Source organism: Apodemus sylvaticus, chromosome 7 (assembly GCF_947179515.1).
Source record: "Apodemus sylvaticus chromosome 7, mApoSyl1.1, whole genome shotgun sequence".
Lineage (NCBI taxonomy): Eukaryota > Metazoa > Chordata > Mammalia > Rodentia > Muridae > Apodemus > Apodemus sylvaticus.
The window spans coordinates 101,729,098-101,748,650 of NC_067478.1; the positions used below are offsets into that span (position 1 = coordinate 101,729,098).

General features: G+C 45.4%; 1 pseudogene; it reads left to right on the forward strand.

Annotated features, from left to right (window-relative positions):
• Positions 1-964: 964 nt before the first annotated feature.
• On the forward strand, positions 965-18,244 carry LOC127689797 (ferritin light chain 1-like; annotated as a pseudogene).
• The last annotated feature ends 1,309 nt before the right edge of the window (positions 18,245-19,553 follow it).

A 19,553-nucleotide genomic window follows, 5' to 3' on the forward strand; every position in this document is an offset into this window, starting at 1 on the left:
TTTGAAGCCTTGGAGTAGGGTGTTGGGGAAATGGGAGAGAGAGAGGGGAGAGGAGAGAGGAAAGAGGAGAGAGGGAGAGAAAGAGAAATGAGAGAGGAGAGAGAGAGAAAGAGAGAGAGAGAGAGAGAGAGAGAGAGAGAGAGAGAGAGAGAGGAAGGGAGAGGGAGAGAGAGAGAGAGAGAAATTTTGGGTGTATTAACAAAAACTGAAAGCAGAGAGACTCGGATATTTGTACACAAATGTTCATAGCCAAAATGTACCAACAATCCAAATTTTCACCATGGGATGAATACATAAATTAAGTGTTTTATAAATATACAATAAAATAATGCCAAGCAAGAGGAATGAAAATCTGATCTGTGATAGACTAGGAATGAGATTTGAAAATGTCACGCTAAGTAAAACAAGCCAGACACACGAAGACAAGTGATATAGAACTCCAATTACGTGGGTACCTCGAGTCAGCAAATTCACAGAGACAGGGAGTAGGGCAGAGAAGTTCCTGATCAATGGATGAATTGATAATGAGTGGGTGTACAGCACAGTGAGGATACATAATGCCCCTGAACTCTACGGCTTAAATAGTATCTGTTACATCATACATATTCTGCTACAATTTTAAAAAGGAAAACAAAGTCCCTTACTAATCTGCAAACTTTCTAATTTATCAATCCACCATAACTATTTTCCTTTTCAATAGATATCAATTCTTTTTTTTTTTTTTTGCAGTACTATACGTTACAGAAATAACATAACATTGGAGTAGTGCCTTGGAAGTCCGGTGGATCTGTGTCTTGCTTCAACAGTGTTTGAACAGGACAGACCCGGGGTCTCCCACTTTATTAGCTTCAACTGCCTTACAGGTCTCTCCAGTCGCAGCCTCCAGGACCATTTCCTCGCCGCCTTTGGCTCCTAGGGCCAGCCTGCACCGTCTTCGAGGTTAGCCCCATACTCTGCATCAGCTATGACTTCTCAGATTCGTCAGAATTATTCCTCCGAAGTGGAAGCTGCCATGAACGCCTGGTCAACTTGCAACTTGCACCTGCGGGCCTCCTACACCTACCTCCCTGGGCTTCTTTTTGATCGGGATGACGTGGCTCTGGAGGGCATAGGCCACTTCTTCCATGAAGTGCTCATGGGGTAAAACCCCAGGAACCACGGAAGCTGCCTTGGCCCTGGAGAAGACCCTGAATCAGGTCCTCTTGGATCTGCACGGATCTGGGTTCTGCCTGCACTTGCCCTCACCTCTGTGACTTCTTGGGAAGCCAGTTCCTGGATAAGGAGGTGAACCTCATCAAGAAGATGGGCAGCCACCTGACCAACCTCCGCAGGCTGGTAGGGCCACAGCCAGAGCAGAGTGGCGTTCCCCAGGCCCCTCTGGGTGAGTAGCTCTTTGAGCACCTCACTCTCAACACGACTAGGAGGCCTCTGTGCCTTCCAGGGGCTCTCTCCTCGGCTCTGCACCAGCCTGCCTCGGGACCTCACCTGAAGGAACCTCTCAAGTCACCAGGCAGCTTTGTAGCCACTCTGGTGCCTCTCTCAAGTCTTGGACCAAGTAAAATGGAAGCTTTTTTGAGACAGCAAAGAAGGAAAGAAAGAAAGAAAGAAAGAAAGAAAGAAAGAAAGAAAGAAAGAAAGAAAGAAAGAAAGAAAGAAAGAAAGAAAGAAAGAAAGAAAGAAAGAAAGAAAGATTATGCATAACCATTGCCCAACACTACAACTATTAATGATACTCTGCTATACCTGCAGACCGGAGCCTAGCATAACCATCATCAAAGAGGCTTCAGAGTCCCATAGCCAAGCATTAGGCGGAGCTTGGGGAGTCCTGTGGAAGAGGGAGAAGAATTGTAGGAGTCAGAGAGGTCAAGCACACACACACACACACACACACACACACACACTCTACAGAATCAACTAACCTGGGCCCACAGAGGTTCACAGAGACGGAAAGGCCACCCAGAGAGCCTGCATGGGTCTGCCCTAGGCCCTCTGCACACATGCAACAGTTGTGTAGCTTGGTCTTCACGTGGAACTCCTCACATTGGCGTAGTGGCTGCCACTGACTCTGTTCCCTGCCTTTGGGTCCCTTTTCCCTACTGGGCTCCCCGGTCTAGTAGATGTCCCTAGTCTGACAGCAAGTTGATAAGCTAGGACTGGTTGATAGCCACAGGAGGCCTCTCCCTTTCTGAAGAGAAAGGGTGGAAGAGCGGGTGGGAGGGGGGTTGTGGGGAAGCACTGGGAGCAGAGGAGGGAGGGGAAATGGAGATTGGGATGTAACGCAAACTACTTAATTAATATTAAAAATAAACAAACATGTCATAGGATGAACATGCTGTAGTATGTTCATTCCCACACTGACACATTTGCTGCTACAAACAACGCTACCGGACTATTTAAGGTTCTTGGGGCTGCAGATGTGGCTCAGCAGTTAAGAACACAAGCCCTGCTCTTGCAGAAGACCCAAGTATGGTTCCCAGCACACATGTCAAGGGGGCTTACAGCAAGCTGTTACTCCAGCTTCAGGGATTTGATGCCCACTTCTGTCCTCTGAGAACAATACATACACCACAAAGGCACACACACACACACACACACACACACACACACTTAAAAATAAAGACAGACCTTAAAAAAGTCCAGGCAGTGGTGGCACACGCCTGTGATCCCAGCACTTGGGAGGCAGAGGCAGGCGGATTTCTGAGTTCAAGGCCAGCCTGGTCTACAGAGTGAGTTCCAGGACAGCAAGGGCTACACAGAGAAACCCTGGCTCGAAAAAACCAAACAAACAAACAAACAAAAAGATGAAGTTTATTCTTACTAAGCCAGGTGTGGCAGTGCACATAAGTCATCTCAGATGACCATAACTGAGAGGGGGATAAAGGCTTTAAGATCATAACAAACTGAAGGCTAGCTCGGGCTATATGAAACCTTGTTTTCAAAACACAACTATTATCCGCTAATTCCTTACAGTTGAAAATCCCAAAGCTGTGGCTTCCAGATTAACAGGCAAGGTGAATCTTAGAGATTTTCTTCCAGACCGTCTTCAAGTTTGGTTTGTTGATATAATAAACCAAGAGGGAAGTTGTTTTGCACTCTTTGGGATAGAGATTTACACTATCCCACTACACTTAACAAAAACCTCAGTCCCCCAAGACTTACACAGAACATTTTCTTTTTCTTTCACGTAACAGTCTGGAGATGGTCACTGAGAGACCCACACAGGCCGGTCCATGAACTTGTCAGAAGATCCTTCCTACGCTGCTATACCCTTGACTATAGCTCCTGGTCCAAGGCTAGCCCACTACCTTGTCACCGGTGAGAGAAAGGAATGAGGACAGACTCATCCCTTTCCTTTTTATGTGCCACAGGTTCCCTGTTTTCTAACCTTGGTTCAGTGCCCTGAACTTAGTAATCTAAAAACGGTACTTGTGGGTAGCCATGTGCCCAGTAAGTATCATGGTGACCAAAGGAAAGACTGGAGAGCAATCTACTTGTGTTTAAAATATTGTTACTCTATGTGTATGTGTGTGTATATGTAGTGTGTGTAGTGTGTATATGTGTGTGTTGTATGTGATGTGTGTGTGTAGTGTATATGTGTGTGTGGTGTGTGTGTGTGTGTGTGGTATGTGTAGTGTGTATATGTGTGTGATGTGTGTGCACACGTGTGCTTGCGTGCATGCATGTGTGTGTGGTGTGTGTGTGTGCAGTGTGTGTGTATGTAGTGTGTGTGTAGTGTGTGTGTGTGGTGTGTGTGTGTGAGTGTGTATGTGCATGCATGCATGTGTGTGTGTGGTGTGTGTGTGTGTAGTGTTTATGTGTAGTGTGTAGTGTGTGTGTGTGTGTGTGTGTGTGTGTGTACGCATGCGTGTACATGTGTGTGCCATGTATGTGTAGGTGCCTATGGAGGCTAGGAACTGGCTTTGATTCACGTTGTGAGCTTTGCCACTGGATGATGGAGCCCAAGCTTCTAGAAAAGCAGCAAGCACTCTTGACCTCTGACCTGCTTCTCCAGCCCCAATCTTAAAAGCTTTTTAATGCAGTTATACTAGTAACATCTGCAAAAATCAACCATTTCCCATGTCGTTCTTCTATTCCGTTTTTAGTTAGAACATAAGATAATGGATTTCATGTGACAGTTTCATACCTAGGTTGCATTGGAACTTGCTCAGTGTTTTCCCGGTCCTTTCCCTCCCCCTCCCCCAGCTCTCCCACATAATCCTGCCTGAAAGCAAGCAATTGTTTGTTTACCTTCCTTCTCCCTGTTATCCCCCTCCTTTAGATCCCCTCCCATCTTCCACATGGTCTCCCTTCACATTCTTTTTTTTTTTTTTTTTTTTTGCTTATTTATTTAAACCCTACATCTGAGGAAACCGGAGCATCATTTGTCCTTCTGAGACTGAAAAGACCACCCTTCGCTTGTTAAAGTCCACACAAGGACCTACCAGATACTAGTCGTTATATTTCTTTGTGTTATTTGGGGTTTTTTAAATTAGTACTTATTTTTCTTTTATGTGCATGTATGTCCTTGTACATCCTGCATGCATGTCCATGTACAATTGTGCGGTGCCTGAAGAGGAAATTAGATCCTAAGGAACTGGAGTCAGAAATAGTTGTGAGATGCCATGTGGGTGTTAGGAGCTGAACCCAGGACTTTGGGAAGAGTAGCCAGAGCTCCTAACTGCTGTGCCACCCACCCCTTCATCCCCACTTTTGTTTTTTGAGAGTTTGTGAAGCCCAGATTGCCCTTGAACTTGAAGCCCCTTTGCCTCTAGCTCCTGAATGGTAAGATTATACAAATATGCGCCACCACCTGAGAGTTCGCCTTTATCAGAAAGCAATTTGGTAAGAGTTCATATCATTGTATTATTTCAAAGTTGATTTCCTGATACTTGTTTACCTACTTTATTGAAACGGTTTGATTTTTTATTAAAACTGTTGGTCAATGAAGTTAGCGACAGTCAAAGGTATACTCTAAAAACTGGTGTGTCTTAATATCTGGACGCTAAATTCGGGGCCGAGATCCTTTTTCTAAGTTTGGATTTTCCAATGTTCAGAAGGAACTATCTCAGGGCTGGGGAGGTGGGTCCATTGGTAAAGGGCTTATGGGGCAAGAATGAGGGCTCGAGTTCAGATCCCCAGGATTCATGTAAGATGCTGGGCGTGAGGGGGCCGCACATCCCCGTAATCTCACTGCAGAGAGGACAGGATCCCTGAGTAGTGCTTGGCTCATAATCTAACTGAATAGGTGAACCATCTCCAGGGTCAGTGAGTGACTTCATCTCAAACATTAGGTGGAAGGTGAGAGAACACACCCAACATGAACCTAGCCTCTGCATGTACATACACATGTGAACATACACACATCACACACACACACACACACATAGTATCTCTAGGCTGAGGATGCTGTAAATGCCGTTCAATTCGGTATTTTCCTAGCTTGAACAAAACCCTGTGTTTTTCAACCACCAGAACTATATAAACCAGACACAGGGGTACACACCTGTAATCCCAGGGCTTGTGAGGTTGAAGCAGGAGGATCAAAAATCCAGGGTCATCTTTGGCTACATGATAAGGTAGAGAGGCATGCCTGGGCTACATAAGACCCTGCCTCGAAAACATAATGAAACTTTCAAAGCATCTTTGCCAACCAGTAGCTGTATCAATAAAACTGCACACATTTGTTTCAAGATCTTAGCCTATGAGGACAATAAATCATTACTGAGCAGAAAGCCGTCAGAAGGATCTGGTGACCGAGAGCAGCCTCTCCCTGGCTGATGACTGTGTAGGGACACTCCCTTCCCTCTATTTCAAAATCTGCAGGTGTGGACACACTACAGGATTGGACCTGATACCTTCCCCCGAGTATTAGTTCCGAAGCTGAGCATATAAATTTTTTAATACCTTTTTTGAAAACAGAGCATCTTTTTAAAGGTTCCTCCGCTGATACCCCTCACCTGAGTGTGAAGAGAACTTTAGTGCTGGCATGTCTTTGGAGGGTAAAAGGGGCAGCCACAGTGCAAAACAAAATCTGTCTCTTAGCTACAAGCGCTACAGAGAGCAGCAAATATTGCAGCATCTTAAACACTACAACGAAAACCTGCTCCAAGGTAGAAAGGGAACTCGTCTCACACTAATCCAGAACTGTGCCCACCTGGCAGATTTTTGTCAAATGTGCACAAAGCAGATTGATTGGATGGATGGGATGGATGGGTGTATTTAGAAAAGAACAGAATAGAAAAGAAGAAGCCCGCCAGGCGATGGTGGCGCACGCCTGTAATCCCAGCACTCTAGGAGGTAGAGGCTCCTCCAGATTTTAGAAAAGAACAGAATAGAAAAGAAGAAGCCCGCCAGGCGATGGTGGCGCACGCCTGTAATCCCAGCACTCTAGGAGGTAGAGGCTCCTCCAGATTTCTGAGTTCAAGGCCAGCCTGGTCTGCAGAGTGAGCTCCAGGATAGCCAGATCTACAGAGAGAAACCCTGTCTTGAAAAAAAACAAATCCAGAAAAAAGAAAAGGAAAGGAAAGAAAAGGAGAGTGGAGGGGAGGGGGGAGGGGAAGGGAGGGGAGGGGAGGGGAGAGGAGAAGAGAGGAGAAGAGAGGAGAGGAGAAGAAGAGAAGAGAAGAGAAGAGAAGAGAAGAGAAGAGAAGAGAAGAGAAGAGAAGAGAAGAGAAGAGAAGAGAAGAGAAGAGAAGAGGCCGGGCGGTGGTAGCGCACACTTTTAATCCCAGCACTCTGGGAGGCAGAGGCAGGCAGATTTCTGAGTTCGAGGCCAGCCTGGTCTACAGAGTGAGTTCCAGGACAGCCAGGGCTACACAGAGAAACCCTGTCTCAATAAAACCAAATCCAAGAAAAGAAAAGAAAAGAAAAGAAAAGAAAAGAAAAGAAAAGAAAAGGAAAGGAAAGGAAAAGGAAAAGGAAAAGGAAAAGGAAAAGGAAAAGGAAAAGGAAAAGGAAAAGGAAAAGGAAAAGGAAAAGGAAAAGGAAAAGAAAAGAAAAGAAGAAGCCCATTTCTCACCCACCAGAGCCTTCCTTGGCAGGAGAGTGGTCAGTGGCTACTCTTCCCACGTGTTGACTGTGGTTCCCCTGGCTGGAGAAATTCAGAGCTATTCCCTCTCTGAGCTCTCCCTTCCTCCCAAGCCAGAAATCACTTTGCATAACAGGAAGTTTCCACAAGTAGTACACCTGGATGATCCAGGAACCTGTGCTTCAGGATCACACTTTTTAGGGTGTGACTGTGGCCCCTGAGAGCCTCTCTGAAGCTGTGACTCCCTGAAGCCGGGAAATGGTGCTTGGAAGATGCGTGCAGTGTGGAGCCACCTGAGGTCGTGCTAGCAGCAGGGTTAGGACCGTCTGGGGGTTGCCAGCTCCTGCAGCGGGCGGGGCCGGGCGGGGCGGGGTGCGGACGCTTGCACCTCCTGGGCACCCGCGGTCACACGTGTGACCGAAGCTGGCAAGTGGACACCTCTGAGGCTGGAAAAAGGTAGGATGCCCCGCTGGGTCGGGGGGGCTCAAGGCCGGGAGAAAGGGAGGCACCACCTGGGAAGGGAGGCGCGGATCGCATCGCGGATCGGAGTCGGATCCTCAGGAAGGAGACTCACGCAGATGGAGGGAGGGTGCTGAGGTGCAGAGGGGAACCTATTGCCTAGGCAACCGTTGGTTAGCCCCTTCGGGGCTAGGAGTAGTCTTCCTCACCAGCCCGCGGGAGTTGCTCCTCTGCACTGTCCCCGGGGTCCTGGAATGATTCGGGTCTATAGCGGGTCCCATAGCGTTGCCGCGACTAGGTGCGAAGCCTGGCATGGAGCCGGGGATCCTATTAAGGAGACCTCGAGTTGTTTTCGGGCTGCCAGACTGACTCACTTGCACCCTATCTGTCGCTGCTTGTGAGCTAAGGGTCCACAGACACAGGAACCAGATCCATTCCTTAGGTCAGGAAGTCTGATCATGAGAGACGGTTGATAACAGCTCCTCCAGCGACATTTGCCACAGCTTCTAAAAGCAAAGAGAGTAACACGCCCTGGCCTTAGTAAGGAGAGCCTGAAAGTGTGTGTGTGGGGTGGGGGTGGGGGTGGGGGAACCTGTCTGACTCCAGAGGGACTGAGTGGAGACACGGTCCACCCTAATGGGGAAAAAAAAAGATCTATACTTAAGCAGGGAAAGGTGGGACTTTATAAAATGGAATTTAAAAAGCTTAAGAGCAGTTGCGTTGCCTATGGTCTCTGCAACGGCTGCTTCGACTGCTTCGTTCCATTTCGGTTCTCTTTGAAGCCTCTTTTCCTCGTCGCCTCACACTGCTTCTCCGGTGGCCCCAGCTGGGTTCTATTTGACTTTGGGCTTAGCAGAGTCATCAAAGCTGGGAAGCAGATGCATTTCATCTACCTACATACCTATCTAAATAGCTGCTATGATTTATCGTTCACGAACAACCTGCGCTTTGGGGTTTTGCCAGTTCATGCTTTCTACTCTGTAGAGACTGGATTTTGAACCCGTAAAGAAGCAGCTCTTTATGGCGCTTTGTTGGCTTAATAACAATGTGGTCACCTGCCGTTCTAGAGTCTCCGGGAAAGACTCTAGAGGATAATATGGTTGCACTGAAAGGAATCCATTGTTTTTACCAAGGATAAGCAGCAAGCAAGGTATTATCTGGCTGCACGGTATCTGTAATAGTATTACAGAAACCAAACGGTCTTCCTTCTTACCAAAGAACTTCAATTTGCTCTTGTTTAGAAGGTGGAAACAGGTACCATGGGCACACTTTCTTTTGTATTCTGTGGTCCTTCACCACCACCACCACCACCACCACCCCCACCTTTCTAGTGGATGCTGCCTCTGATGGCCAAGGTGAAGCTGTTGAATCTCACAGGATATATCAGTTACTTTATCCAGGGGTCTTCCCTGGAATGTTCTTGGCTATAGCTATGACTTAATCTTGGCAAATGTCACTTGGAGGTGAGCACTGGACAGGAAAGAGATTAAGAGGACTTCTGGTTCTTCCCATGACCTCAGGACAGTTTCAGCTGTGTGCTCCGTTGTACTAAGTACAGACACTGTGCGTGAAGTTACGTGTTAAGCATGGTCAAGGGACGATCAAAGGTTATCACATTTTGCTTGCTGAACACAGCAGGTTAGGAGAGCTTTACCACTTGGAAAGCTGCCTTCATAGCTGAGGTACCTGAGATTGCAAAACTTTTTAATTATAGGGAATATAAGTCACTGGTATGTTAACAAAAAATAGGTAGCTATATAAAAACATTTCATTTCCATGTTTTTACAGATGGTCATAAGACAAACAATAAATTACTTACAACATTACACTACACTTCAGTGAACAATCAGAAGCCACACATGCATACTGAACTCTGAACTTTTCTACCCTTTTAACCACCCAGTTCTCTCTCCCTAGCCTTCTCTAGAACTGGAAATAAAAACAGATTAAAGTTTAACTCTTTGGGTTTCTTTTACTGACATCCTTTAAAAGTAGATGAATGCAAGGCTCATATTCAGAGACCAGAAGAAAATTGAAAAGGTCTATCAGTCACCTGCATATGGTGCAGAGTCACACTGATACTGCCACAGCAAGCCACAGTGATCCTCAACCAGGAGTTGGAATTCATAAGGCAGCATCAGTATAGAGTGGATAGGATAGCAAAATGGCAGTTTATAGACCACAAAGTGATTTATATACTGGAAGATAAAAGTTGGGTCTCTATTCCCTGTGCAAAGGAACTGAAATCAAGACATTTTGTCCCTGCCCAGTGCTGTCCATTGCTGTCCAGTTATGAAACAGCAGAGCCGGGGCTCCAACCAAAACATTTTCCAAAATACTACAGTTCATACTAGGTTATTTTGTATTTTTCTTTTTTAAGTTTTATGATAGATTATAATTTGTTTCTCCTTAACATTCATATTTATTTTTTATATATTATTTATTCTTTGAGAATTTCACAAATATATACAATGTATTTTGGTCATATCCATCCCACAATTTCCTTCTTCCAACTCATCCTGGACTATAACATACATACATACACACACACACACACACACACACACTCACACGCACAATTTCCCTCCCAATCTCATCTCTTATCTCCTTTTAAAAACCCCACTAAATCAAATTAATATTCCAACTAGTCCTATGACTGAGGAGCTAGCCACTGGAGTATGAGCAATCTACCAGGAGCCACAGCCCTGAAGGAACAAATGACTGTTCCTTCCAAAGAGTAGCCCAGTAGCCACTGACTGCCAATAGCTCCTCAGCTAAGCGTGGTATCTCCTGTGTGCCTCTGCTGTCCATTCTGGAATGTTGATTGTCTTGATCTGTGCAGGTCTTCAAGTCTTACACAGATAACCAGTTACTGTAAATTCATGAGTAGCAGCAATTTAAAAAAAAAAATTCAGTTCTCAGAGTTTTCCCTAACCTTGGGCTCTTACAGACTTCTTACCGTTTCTTCTACAATGTCCCCTGTACCTGGGTGGGGAGAGAGGTTATACAGACACACATTTAATACTGAGCACTGCATGGCTGTCTGTTCTTTGTATCTTAACCAACTGTGTGTCTCTTCACTAATCACTGCCCACTGCAAAAAAGTAGCTTCTCAGATGAGACCTGAGATCTGCACTAATGTATGGGTAATGTATGAAAGTATTTAGAAGCCAGTTGATATGTAACCTAATAATAGCAGTCAGCTCTCCCCCTAGGGCTTATGGCCTACACCTAGGATACCAAGTGTGAGTTCCCCACTATGGAGTGATCCTTACATCCCTTAAAAAGCAGCCAGTTAGCTTCACAGCATCCACGCCACTAGGCAACATGGGTAATAGCCTTCCAGGTCAATCCTTACTGTTGTTCTCAAGAGCTCACAGCTGAATAAAACTGACGGTGACTTTCCTATGCTGGTAGAATGCATAGAATTTTCCAGCCCTGTGAAAGCTAGCTAGCAAGAAGAAAACATCAGTCCAGTACTGACTTGAATAGCCTACAACCAAAGCGTGTGGGGTCTCCAGCAATAGGGACTTACCAACAGGATCTGATGGGTAAGCAAGAACAATGGCAGAGCTTGTATTGTTTTAGGGATGACTGCTGAGACGTTCCTGCCTAACAACACAAGGGTATCTACCCTACATAAGGCACTGGGATTTTTGGTTAATAACTTATTGCTTCTAGAAAGAGCATCATCCCTCCGTCTAGGGCACTTTGAGTCAAACTTTTTTTTTCAATGAGCTTATAAAATAGTAGGTTTCCATATGACTTTTTCAAACCTCCTTAGTGTCAGTTCCCCCCACCCACAACCCTTCCCTCTGCAATCCCATCCCTCACCTCAATTAACGCCTCCCATTATTCCCCCTTTTCCCTTCATGTCACCTGTGTTCTACTTTAAGGTTTTCCCAAACCCCCTTGGCAGTTGCCCATTTCTAGTATCCTGGCTTTTACAGGCACCCCAAGTTACACACGCAAGTCTAAGCCTAAGCTGACTCTGCACATGAAAGCAAGCATGTCGCGTGTGTCCTTTGGGGCCTGAGTCACCTCACTTAATCTAATATTTTCCAGTTTCTTAAATTTTCCTGCCTGTTTTGCTATCTCATTTTTCTTTACAGATGGATAAAATTCCGTTGTGTATATATACATATTTTCATTATGCAATTCATTAGTCGGTGGGCATCTAGGTGAGTCCATTCCCTGGCTTTGGGAAACAGTAAGGAGCGTGGATAAGCAGGTAACCCTGTCCTCATTTGGAGAGGTCTTTGGTAATATGCCTTGGCGTGGCATAGCTGCATCATATGATATATCCCTCTCAAGGTTTTGGAGGAACCTGAATACTGACTTCCAAAGTGGCTTTCCCGAATTATACTCCACCAACAGTGTAAGCATTCCCCTCTCCCCACAGCCTTGTTGGCATTTGTTGTTTTGTTTTGTTTTGTTGATCTCAGCTATTCTAAATGAGATAAGATGAAATCTCAATACACTTTTGAGTGTGTATTTTCTCTGATTGCTAGGGATGCTTTAAAAAATGTCTATTAGTCATTTACATTTATCCTTTTGAGAACTCTGTTTAGTTCCATAGTTCACTTTTTTAAGTTGGATTGTTTGCTTTATGTTTGTTCATTTATTTATTTATTCATTTATTTATCCATTTATTTATTTTAGATTCTACATCTTAATTGCCTGTCAGATGTATATCTGGCAAAGATTCTTTTTCCCATTCTGAAGACTATCCTTTTAGTTGATTAACAGTTGATTCCATAGTACAGAAGATTTTTAATTTTGTGAGACCCTACTTGTTGGTTGTTGGTCTTATTTACTGCAAGGACACAGTCCTATTCATAAAGGCCTTGCCTGGGTCTATATCCTGAAGCGGACTTGCTTTTTTCTTTTTTTCCGTCTAGAAGTTTCAGAGTTTGGGATATAGTTTCAAAGTCTTTGGTACTCACGAAAATCATTTTTGCACATGATGAGAAGTAACAAACTTTCGGGGCTGGAAAGATAGCTCAGAAGTTAAGAGCACTTGTTGCTCTTGTAGAGGATTTGGGTTTGGTTCCCAGTATACACAAACTGGCTCACAACTATCCATAATCCCAGATCCTAGGGATCCAAGGCTCCCTTCTGGCCTCTGCAGGCAATGCATGGATGTGACGTACATACATACAGGCAAAACACTAATACATGTAAAATAAAATAATCCTTTACTAAAAATTCAAAAGAATCAACTTCCATCTACAGGTAGACATCTAGTTTTCCCAGCGCCATTTTTTTGAAGAAACTGTCTTTTCAATGCTCATTTTCATTAGCTTGGTCAAAAACTAGGTGGTTAACTGTATTTAGACTAATGTCTGGGTCTTTAGTCAGTTCCTTTGACCAATTTGTCTATTTGATGGCAGTGTCGGGCTGGTTTTATCACTGTGACACTTTAAGTGTTCACGATTCCCCAAAAAATGACACCCTGGACTCAAATAGTATGCAAACACAAAGAGTCTTTTATTCTGCAGAAGTCCACCATGTTGGGGTCTCCCATTACTGAGCTAGAGAGATAATCAAGTGAGCTCACAAGCTCCATTTAAAGCACATTGTTGTTCCAAGATGGATGAACTTTATCTTTATCTCTAGGCATTCTAGTGCCATTGCTGGGGCATGGGGGCTGGAAATGGTTGTTGAGGAATCCCAGGGTAGGTGGGCTTACCTTGCTCTATCTATCTCTAGGCATTCCGGAACCATTACCGGAGTGTAGAGTCTGGGGTTGTTTCTATTAGTAATTGACTTGCCTGGGCTTGTCTGGGCTTGCCCAGTTCCTAGTCCTAGTCTCCTAAACCCCAATTTGAAGCCTGTCATGGAGTCAGCCTAGCCTTGTCATTGCCCTCTTCAGTTTTGGGCCATCTTAAATCCTTGAGATGTTTAATAAATCTGTTCTTTAACAAACCTAACTAAAGCGTTGATTATGTAGGGACCACAAGTCAAAGCTAACACTAGTAGGATTTGTCTTATAGTCTCTTTCTGTCTAAGGTCATGGATTCTTTGACCACCTCTGAGTGGTCAACATAGAAACAATATTTCTCATCTAAGGTTGCATAAAGTCCTCTCTGCTGGAGGAACAGCAAGTCTGGGCCTCTTCTGTAAGACAACTTCTGCCAGGGAAGACAGGGAATCCTGCAGGGCCAGGATGGACTTTTTCCGTCTTCTGTATAACTGCATCCATCGCCCTTCGTAGGGCTTTGTAATCTTTATCTTGGAGTATCAGAGCTGAGGCCCCTACACTAGCAGCTCCGGCCAGCTCTATCCCAAGGAGAGAACCTAGTAACACAGCAGAAATGGACACCCTTTCAACCCAGTTTTTTAGAGGTACTAGCTGGTTGATGACATCCTCCCCAGAGAAATAAGTCATTCTAAGTACAAACTGTACTAGAACATAAAAAATAATCCTCAGTCATATTTCCATAAGTGCATGGAGTATGCCCTGAGGTACAAGTATTCTCTGGAGGCAGCATGTATCCTGCAACAGTAGGGGTTACAGTGCAGTTGCAGAGGTGGGAATAGGCTACGGGTACCTTACTTCCAATGCAGAGTCCCTGTCTGGTAACCAACAGTTCTGTGTTAAGTCCGGTGAGAGAGGAGTTAAGAACCTGCTGTCCAATCAGTCTTCTTGCTGGTCACTTGAACTTGATGACAGGGTTGTTGCATCGCCCCCTGGGGGTACCCAGATGTTAGGGGGCTTGTGGCTGGTGCAGCAAAGCGAACGCAGCCAGCAAGCAGGATCAGGAGCGCTGGAGTCGCAGTTTCAGCGGATCGACAGGGTCCGGGCTGACCTCCCATCGTCCTTGTGGCAGTTTGTGTTGTGATCATAAAAAGAGAAAAAGGTGTAAGAATATGTTCCGTGGAGTGTGGTGAGGTGGTGGGAAGGGGGTGTCCCAGCGGGCCCATGCCTAGGCATCCCATCTCCCTGAGGGACCAGACACATAACGGTATAGTATAGAATAGAGTTTATTTAGGGCACGGGGAGGGGAGTTAAGAGAGTAGTAGAGGCAGAGAAAGGCAGAGAGAAGGAGAGAATAGAGAAGTAGAGGCCGGCCATGATCACATGGAGAGGGGAGGGGGGAAGGGAAAGGGGAAGAGCCCAAGAGGGCAAGAGAGTAAGGGAATAAGAGAGAAGGAGAGAGAGAGGAGGGGTAAGTGGCCCCTTTTATAATGCATAAGCCAGGTCTACCTGGCTGCTGCCAGGTAACTGTGGGGAGGAGCATACCTGGATGTTACCAGGTAACTGTGGGGAGGAGCATACCTGGATGTTGCCAGGTAACTGTGAGGAGGAGCATACCTGGATGTTACCAGGTAACTGTGGGGAGGAGCATACCTGGATGTTGCCAGGTAACTGTGGGGAGGAGCATACCTGGATGTTACCAGGTAACTGTGGGGAGGAGCATACCTGGATGTTACCAGGTAACTGTGGGGGTGAAGTCCAGACAGAATACCAACAGTTTGCCTGGAAGTCTCCTCAGCTGGGACCTCAACTGCTGGATGGTCTCTCCTGGCAGGCTTAACATGGGAGTGGTGTATCCGCGTCCTGATCCCATCCACCTTAACAGCCATAGGCGTGGTCAGGATCACAGTGTGAGTTTCTTTCACTGAGGTTCCAGAGTATTGTGGTTATGTCTCTTCATCCAGACTTTGTTCAAAGCAATGGGAGTTCGGGGGAGGAGCAGACTCACAGTCCTGGCAGATGGCAGACCGGAGTTGCTTCTGGACCCTGTGGAGGGCTTCCAAGGATTTTAAAAACTTATGTTGATCACATTCAGCTAAGATATCAGACTGGATGTTAGGGAGCATGGGAGAGGGCCTCCCATATAGGATCTCAAAAAGGGGGTAGGGAGACCTAAAGTATAGGGGGTGTTCCTAGTTCTATATAAAGCATAAGGTAGGAGAGATGACAAGTCGCCACCAGTTTCAAGGGTTAATTTGGTCAAGGTCTCCTTCACAGTTCGATTCATCCTCTCTGCTTGCTCTGAGTGCTGGGGTCTGTATGTATAATGTAATTTCCAACTGGGACTCAGAACCTGTGCTAGAGATTGAGTTACCTGAGGGAGGAAGGTTGGTCCACTGTGAGACCCAAGCAGGGCAGGCAAACCATACCTGGGTGTGATGTCTTCCAGAAGCTTCTTTGCCACTACTTTGACAGTTTCCTTCTTTGTAGGCTAGGTATCTACCCATCCCGAAAAGGTATCTACAAAGACTAACGAATACTTATATCCATATGTTCCCGCTTTTATTTCTGTATAATTTGCTTCCCAGTTAGCCCCTGGCCATTGACCCCTGATTCCAGTTCCTGGAGCAGCTCCTCGACTGGGGCCTGAGGAGTTCACAGCCTGGCAGGTGTCACGGTCTGAGATTACCTGATCAACCAAATGGCCTAGGTCAACTATTTTGTACCTTGCCCCACAGAGCAGATCCTTCAGTTTTCATTGACCAGGTGTGAAGCTTAGTGAACCTGACTGTGAGTTGTTTAGCAAACTCCTTAGGTAGGATGGTGCAGCCTGCAGAGGTTTCTTCTGTAAACTCCTTGGCATTTTGCCTGATGTCAGCAGTATATTCAGGGATGGCTAGGAGCGCAGGGGGCTGACAAAGATACCAGGATGTCAGCAGTGGAAGCTTGGGCAGCCTCCCTTTGGCTTTGCCAGCTAGCCTGTTCCCTCGGGCTATTTCTGATGTCCCTTTCTGATGCTCAGGGCGATGGATCATGACCACTTTGAGAGGAAGCCATAATGCTGCCAATAAAGCAAGTATTCCTTCCTTATTTTTGATGGTTTTTCTTTCAGCAGTCAATAACCCCATCTGCTGTTGGGGTGAATGTTAGCTATGGCTCCTTGGCCAGTTTTAAAGCCTGGCTTAGAGCCTTTAGTTCAGCTTTCTGGGATGAAGTTCCCAGCAGCAAAGCGGTTGTCCAAATAACAGAGTCCAAGGCCATTACCGTCACCCCTGCACACCTGACTCCATTCTGGATAAAGCTGTTCCCATCCATGAAGTAGATATACCAAGAAGGCCACAGACTTGGATATGTAAACTATGCAACTTGCCATTTGGCTGAAACCATCAGCTCTTGTAGTTTTCTGGAGTTCTGAGGCCCTTTAACACATATAATCATATCATCTGCAAATGGGGAAGAGTTGACTTCTTTCCTTCCTATTCGTGTGTGTGTGTGTGTGTGTGTGTGTGTGTGTGTCTGGTCTAATTACTCTAAGGCTTCAGGCTCTGTATTGAATAGAAGTGGTGAGTATGAGGAGAACCCTTGCCCTATCCCAGTCTCAGTAGGAATACTTTTCAGTTTCTCTCTATTTAACAAATTGGTGATGGCTATAGGTTTGGTGTATATGACCTTTAGTGTGTTGAGATATGTTCCCCCCACCACTAGTCTCTCGAGGGTTTTTCTCTCAAGGTTATGTTGAATTTTGTTAAAGGTCTTTTCTGAGTATACTGAGATGATCATGTGATTTAGTTTTAGTTCACTTATGTGATAGATTGCATATATCAATCGGTTACATTTATTGATCCCTGAATCCATAGACTACAGACAAAGTGGTCATGGGGAGTGCCCTTTTTGATATATTCTCAACTTCAGTTTGCAAGTGTTATACTGTGAATTTTTGTGTCTCTGTTCATCAGGGAAATTTGTCAATAATTCATTTTTGGTATCAGGGCAATATTAAGACAGTGTTTGATCAAAAGGGGAAAGCACTAGTTCCACTAGCCCAGAGTATAAGTTAGTGCTGAGCGGAGATACAAGATATACAATGAAATCTCTTGCATGGGTTATTTTTTTTTTCAGTCTTTCTGCTCCAAGCTAAACTCATTGATTTTTAACTAGTTCTGTTCTCTTATAGATTCTCACCCCATCTACTATGCAGTTTTCTGTGGCAGCTAAGGCAATCTATAGGGTCGAAGAGTCAGGGAAAGAACACCCTGACCTTGACTTGACCCCATGCCAAAACCAGGGCCAAGAAAAACAATCCCACTAATCCCCGAGTTTGCCTCAAGATCAGACCACAGAATCCCATCAATCCCAGGCCACCCTGGAAAGCTCGCCCCTCCCTGGAAAAAATCCTTATATAAAGCCTGCTTTCTGCTCAGTTTCTCGCCCATCTGGAGACAGCCACCCGACTGGGTTTTTTCCTCTCAGTCGATCCCTTGTGCGAGGTTTGCTGTGTGGTGTGACTTTGTGGTGTTCCTGGGCTCCCAACTGCCAGGATACCTCTTGGAGCAGAGCTATTATACTTGCACTGGGTGGGAGGGGGGGGGGGAACCTTCCCCTCCCAGAGTAGAGCTGTAACAGTTCTGTGGGAGAAGCATTTCCCTCCAGAGCTGTTAACATTTACAGGATCTCTCTGCCCAGCTGCACTAGCTGTGACCCCACCCTGCTGGCATCGGCAGCATGAAGTGGAAGCATTGCCTAGAGGTTGTCTGTGCTTTCCAGTTTCAAGGTTCCCCGCTGGGGTGCTCATCACGGCGGTCCCAACGGCAGTTGCTGGGAACCCCGTGTATAAAAATGAAGCTCTTGTGGATTTTCTGGAAGAAGTCTGGTGGCACAGTGTGCAGCCAACTTCAGAGTCTGCCCATTCTGCAGAGGCAGGGGCTGCTGGGTTGGCTGTTGTCCCTGCAGGTCCACCAATAGTAGAGAAGTGTACTGAGGAGCTGATCAAGTGGATCCTAGAGGATCGAGTGGATCCTAGAGGATCGAGTGGATCCTGGAGACTGAACAGCAGCTAATGGAATTCTGAAATATTCCAGGTCCCTGGTTTCCCTAAGAATAATCAGCCATTCCTTGCGACTTCCTAAAACTCCTCCATCTTATCCAGAAAGTCTGCTTCTTTTGACACAGGGTCTCACTATTGAGCCAGGGTAATACTTTCAATCCTCCCGGCTCAATTCTTCCCAATGGGAAGAAAGTAATCATTTTGAAATTCTTAATGAACACAGATCATACAAAAAAACATTAAAATATTTAGTGTAACACAAAGTCAGTCGTTGGAAGCAATCTTGATAATAAACTGACCGACACTGGACACTTACTCTGGATTCAACTCATAAGAGCCAGTTTATAGGTAGTTTGCTTAGCCCATTGTATTCCCAGCTTCGTGTGGTGTCTTAGGAAGAATAGTTTAGAGCTGCACGTATTCTCAAAGATTACCAAATCCAATCCCACATCTCAAAGATGAAAAGGAAGTTTAGGGAGAATTAGACAAATTCCTTGCAATGCTTCCTCAAATCTATTTCTTTAAAAAACAAAAACAGGGATTAAGCCCTGGTTCCCCTGGTGTTGACACTGTTGCTCCTTCTGACATGTTAGGATGGGACAGAAAGGAAGAAGGGGCCAGGATTCCTATCCCCTTAAAGAGCATGTCTCAAATGTCCTCCCAATACCACCGCCTGCAAAGCCAGCCTTTAACACATTAGATTCTAACTGTTGCAGACACAGACAGGCGCATAGCTGTCCAGCATTTAAAGCTGCATTCTCTTCTTTACTCTGCTCCTACTTTTTGTTAGTTAGCTAGTTAGTTAGTTAGCTAGTTAGTTAGTTAGTTAGTTAGTTTTCCAGACAGGGTTTCTCCTGTCCTGGCTATCCCAGGCTGCCCTGGAACTCACTCTGTAAACCAGTCTGCCCTTGAACTCACAGAGGTTCACCTGCCTCTGCCTCTTGAGTGCTGGGATTAAAGGCATGAGCTGCCACCACCACCTGGCTGTGTTCCTACTTTAAAACTGCTGAAAGGCTTCTGTGTGTTTTCTTTCCCATTGAAAATTAGGAACTTGCCGGGCGGTGGTGGTGCACGCCTTTAATCCCAGCACTTGGGAGGCAGAGTGAGGAACAGAGTGAGTTCCAGGACAGCCTGGGCTACACAGAGAAATCCTGTCTCAAAAAAACAAAAACAAAAAAGAAAGAAAGAAAGAAAGAAAGAAAGAAAGAAAGAAAGAAAGAAAGAAAGAAAGAAAGAAAGAAAGAAAGAAAGAAAGAAAGAAAAAAGTTATGAACTTATATCTAAAAGCAAGATTTCTGAGCAGTTAAATTTCTTTAAAGACA